This window comes from Durio zibethinus, chromosome 25, assembly GCF_047325235.1.
Source record: "Durio zibethinus cultivar Kanyao isolate XHJ-2024 chromosome 25, ASM4732523v1, whole genome shotgun sequence".
In the NCBI taxonomy this organism is placed as follows: Eukaryota; Viridiplantae; Streptophyta; class Magnoliopsida; order Malvales; family Malvaceae; genus Durio; species Durio zibethinus.
Genome location: NC_143186.1, coordinates 12,650,911 through 12,656,910, shown reverse-complemented (window position 1 = coordinate 12,656,910; position 6,000 = coordinate 12,650,911).

The following is a 6,000-nucleotide window of genomic DNA, read 5'->3' as shown; positions in this document are numbered from 1 at the left end:
TTTGATGCGAGTCTTGCAAGTTGCAAATGTAAATCTTGAGATCTTGCAAATTTGAATGAAACTGAAATTTTGAGAATCAAATTTTAGTAAATTCTTACAAAGTTGGAAGGTTCTTGCGAATCTGAACCTCTGAATGTCGAACTCAAATTATGAATTTTTTAGTTCCCATTACAAAATTCCTTCAATCACGATCTATAACTCATTTGGACATGATTGTTAAGGAGCAATTTATTTTTCAAAGTTGTGGTGCCTCTATTTAGATGAGCAATTTACTTTCCAAAAGTTGATGTGCCTCTATTTAGAGGAGCAAAGTTGTTGAGCCTCTAATTAGAGGAGCCATTTATTTTTCCAAAGTCGTTGAGCCTCTAATTAGAAGAGCCATTTATTTTTTCAAAGTCGTTGAGCCTCTAAGTAGAGGAGCCATTTACTTTCCAAAAGTTGAGCCTCTTATTAGAGGAACCATTTATTTTTCCAAAGTCGTTGAGCCTCTGATTAGAGGAGCTTTATTTATTTTTCAAAAGTCGTTGAGCCTCTGATTAGAGGAGCTTTGTTTATATTTCTCAAAATCGTTAAGTCTCTGCTTAGAAGAGCTTTGATCAAAATTTTCACAAAAAAAAAAAAAAACAAAACAAAATAAAAAAAGTGTCAAGTTGAGTCTTGAATGGGTGTCTACGTCTTTGCACAATTCCTACTTCGCAGAAAATGTGCAAAGAAGGGCAGCTGTAGACACCCTATGTAGTCCAGACCCAAGCCCATTGGGCCTAGTCCAATAGGATTTGGGTTTAAGCCCATTAGACCCGATTTAGGATCCAATTAGCTGGCCCCAATGGGCTTTTTTTTTTCATTATTTAATATTTATTTTTATTTTTATTTTCTTTTATCTATTAATATTTTTATTATTTATCTGCTTTTATTATTTATTATTATTATTATTTATCTATTTTTTTATTTATCTAATTATTTTTTTGTTATCTATTAGTATATTTATCTTTTTATTTTGATTAATTTTCAGTTAAGATTAGGATAAAAAAAATTTGGAATGAATTTGACTGTGATTTGGGAATTGGCAGAGTTAGGATTGGATTCAAAGATTGAATCCAAATCCCAGAAAGAGTTGGGATTGATCAGAAACTCTTTTGATCAATCCCTATAAATAGGTGCTAGAAGAACAAAAGAAAACACACAGAAAAAGGCAGACACAAAGAAGAAAGGGAAGCCAAAAAAGGGTTTTTATGGGTTAAAATAGCACTAAGAATCGGTGGAAAAGTTTTGGAGAATTTTTTACGAATTTTTTTCTGGAAATTTCTGAAAATTTTCATATTTTGGTTGAATTTTTCGGTGATTTTTTCAACTAAGTTTGAACTTTCCGGCTAACTGCTCAGTTTTTGGTAAGAATTTCCATAAACCGACCAACTTTTCGACAAACTTCCGACGAAAAACCCAAATTTCGGCGAAAATTTCCAGAATAGCCGTTCCCAGATTTTTTTTTTTCGTTTTTATTTATTATTATTATATTAGAATTGTTTAATATTTTTTTATTTTTATTTTTATTTTACTTTTCTTTATTTTTATTTTATTTTATTATTTTACTTTCTTTAAATAAAATTCAAAAAAATATATTTTTTGAGGAAAAGTTGAAAGTATCAATTTTTCTCGAAATTAAAGTTTCCAAAAAAATATTTTTGGGGCGAAGTTGAAAGTATCAATTTTTTCTGTACAAAAGCGATCATTTTTCTTTTCATTTTTATTTCTTTGGATTATCTTTAATGTTAAATAATCCACGATGGAGCCTCTGTAAGTGAAACAGTAGTTTTCTTGTATACTCTTGAGGTGAGGGAATTTTCTTAATTTTTTACTAAAAGTATTAGAGTCAATTGAGAATAATTTTCAATAGTTAATTACTTGGTAAAATTTTAAGGCTTATTAGATAACATAAAATTAAGTTGGTACCATCTTTTGATGGGCATTGTGAGGGTGCTATAACCTTCCTCACACGTAACTAAACTCTCGAACCCTGTTCTGGTTAGTAGACCTGAACCTACTCTTTTAGGGACCCTTAAACTTAGGTGTTCCCTGAAAGAATAGATTCTTTAGATGGCCAATCGCACCTAGATAAAAAAGATTGGTGGCGACTCCTTCAAGTAAATGTCTAGCGATGGATCTCCGAATCTAGACGTTATGACAACCAAGTTCAATCAATCGGACAAGTTTAATATCAAGTATTGAAACTATCTAAACTGTTAAAATACAACAATAACAACAAATTTGTATTTTTACCCAAATATACGTAAACAATAACTTTTTCTTACATATCATCCATGTCAACTAAGTTTAAAACTTTCGATAAGTTTAATATTATGTATTGAAACTATCAAAACTATTAAAATAGAACAATTACTGTTAATTTGCATATTTACCTTTTAACGGCAGAAAAAGTTCATTCATTAGAATAAGTTTATTATCATAACTTACTATTTTTTTTTTTGCTTTCTTGCAAAACTTTTTGATCCACTTGTGTGGCTATATTTCTGTTGCTTTCTGTTACCAATCCCAATCTGTTCTCTTTCCTATCATAAAAAATAATTGCGTATATGATACAAATATGACCAACTTAAACTATAAAACACTTTCATCATTTCATTCTACTACACAAAGTTATAAACTAGTACTTCTCTTTTTCTTGAGAACCAAAATCTAACTAATTGTTCATATTGCCACCTAATCACATTACGGGGTAGATTTTACATCATTGCCTCTACATTATTATTTCAATTGAAATACTTATTCTTCGAACTATGCTTATAATCTTTCTATTTCTTTCCTAATAACTTAAACATAAATGAAGTTGGTATTTCAAGTACAAATCTTGACTGTAATAATATAATAAGAAAAGTTTGAATACGTAAATGAAATGTAAAATAAAAAAAATTTTATATCTAATTAATTATACTAATACCTCAATAAAGTTTTAAAGCATCAGCTTTAACTTCTTCTGGAACTTTATGCCATGTTTCATAATGAATAGGCAATTTCATTCCATTACGGGCTAGCATGCCTAGAAATCTAGCTAACAGTTGAGCCTTTTCACCAATTGGTTACCTATCATAGTTTGCAGACACTACAATACGCTCGTTAGGAGGTAGTGTAAACAATTTCTTCAAAGGTGTCTGGCCTCTGGTCCTCCGTTGACCATTGTTATCAATTGCAACAAATAAAAAATAAATTTGTAAAATCACAATACTTTTATCATTATACTCGAACTCTAAAATTGGAGTATATCATACCTGCATTCAAATTTAAAGCATAATCAATTGATGAGGTATTATCTAAACCTGGACCTCTTATATTGCCAGATCCAATGTCAGTTGAAGGGTTAAAAGTGACGGAGTTAGATTCGACAATACGTTCATTTCCCTCTAAAAGATTCGGTCCATATCCAATATCTACAGGTGCCACAAACGATTCTAAACTAATATCTCTGATATGTTTTCCTTTCAACCTACTCATTCACATTGTAGCTACCTTAAATCATAAAAGCGAATATAGAAAAGATATTAGTTTAGAATATATATAAAGACATTGAGAAGTTAAGAAATCAAAACCTACGATATATAAAGAACATATCAATTTAATTAAATCAAAAGATAATGTATGATTTAGAATACAATAATTATACAATAGCAAATGTGACATTAATTACATACAATCATTTACTACATATGTCTTAAACACTCGAATTACAAATTATAGATGCACCATTTCATGGTTCATAAATGTCTTCAGTAATATCTTCGCGGACTCACTGAGCGTAGGTACTAGAGATATTTTCATCCAAGTTTTATTTAGCAAAAGGATGACATTCAGTTCCATGTTCAACATCATCTTTGGTAACTAACCCCATATCAAATAAGTCTCTAGGTGTGTTTCGAAGAACAACAAACCAACCCAATTCTTTGGGATCTTCAGAGTAAAATAATTGTTTGACTTGAGATGAAAGAACATAACGTTCATCAATGAGTTGTTGTCCAGTGAGAATTAATTGAGAAAAATTCACAAGTGTAAATCCATACTTATCTTTCTTAATATCCCTCGCACTATTCACATCAGCCCAATCACACCGAAATAAGATAACTTTTTACTTGCCATAATAATCCAACTCAATGATGTCATTAATCATGCCATAATAGTCAACATTTTCCTCTAAAAGGTTTCTGTCCTTAGCACTAGCATAGCTAGTAGTTGATGAAGTCACAACAACTCTTAAATTTTGTGTACTTCTAAATCTCTCACGAGATTTAGTGTGAAATCTAAATCCATTGATGATGAAACCTTTATATCATTTCACAATCTGGTTTGGACTGTATGAAAGACACTTCACCTCTTCACTAATAAGCCTTTCACTCCAAACCTATAAAAGTGGAATAAATATATAAGTTATTAATGTTATTTATACCATAAGTATTCTATGTAGATTTCTTATAATGGGAAGTATGGTATTACTTACAGTTGCTCCTAATCATTCATGAAAGTTTTCAGCGAACAACTTATCAAGCTCTTGAGGTTTTGTTGTCGATAATGTGTAGGATCTCTCAAATTATTTCTATACTCACTATAAAGCATCATGATAAAGTATTAACAAAAAAAGAATAAAAGACAATAAATTATGCTTAATGTAATGAATAATTTCCTTGCTAAAAAACTTAGGTGCAAAACGATTCAATTGAGTCATGACGAAAAAGAACATATCAATGTGCTTATGCCCAAGATTTATCATCTAACTCCACCAATTTGGTTTTGCTTATTGGTTATCCAAAACTTTAAAAAAGATAATTGTAGGTAGAGTCTATATGTTGTATACCAACATTTCTCGATGGTCTATTAAATCTTATTTCAACATCTTTCAAATAACGAGAACAAAATGTCATACACTCTTTTACTAAACATCCTTCAACAATAAAACCTTTCAAATAACGTTTGTTGCGACAATAAGACTTTAACCTCCCCAAAAACCTATAGCATAAAACATTAGTCATATGTTATTTTAAGTAGAGTGGCTTCATCATAAAAAAAAATGTAATTAATCTATTAACAAATAATACCTTTCAATAGGATACATCTATCAATAATAAATCGACTCACCGACTTTTGCTTCATATGAAAGGTGGATAACCAAATGCATCATAATAGTGAAGAAGTTTGGAAGGAAGATCTTCTATAAATGGCATAAAGTAATCGCGGCTCGATCTTGAAGTTTGTTAAGCTCTTCCACATTCATACATTTCTGACATAGAGATTTAAATATGTTACTCAATTTAATTACCATAGAAGTGACTTGGTTTGACATTGACGAATATAAAGCAATCGGAAGTAAGTCTTGCATCAAAATGTGATAATCATGTGACTTCAATGAAGAAAGTTTTCGCTTTTTCAGATTCATACATCTCGATATATTTGATGCATAGCCATCCGAAACTTTGACATTTTTCAAAACCTTGCAAAATACATCTTTTTTAGCTTTAGAAATCCCAAAACAAGTAGCAAGCAATCGATATTTTCCATTAGAAAGCAACTTCAGATGTAGGTCTAGGCAAATCCCCATATCAATTAGGTCAAGCTGACTTTTTAAGTCATCATTGGATCTTCTATTCACATTGAGAATTGTCCCTATAAAATTTTCGTAAACATTCTTCTATATGTGCATCAAATCAATGTTATAGCATAATAAATTATATTCCCAATAAGGCAACTCAAAAAAGATACTTCTTTTTTTTCATAACTCAGTCTCATTGGGGTCATTTGCTTCATCATCTTCTTCAACACTTTGAACATCAAAATCACCAACTTGAGTATGAGTATCACCAACTTGCGTAATATAAGGCCAGACACCTTCAAAGATGTCCCTCACTCTTTTTCTTGATGGAGTCATTTTTTCATAAGTGAAATTGATATCTTTTAACTTTAACAAGATATTAGACCCACTAATGGGTAAAGATGATCTTC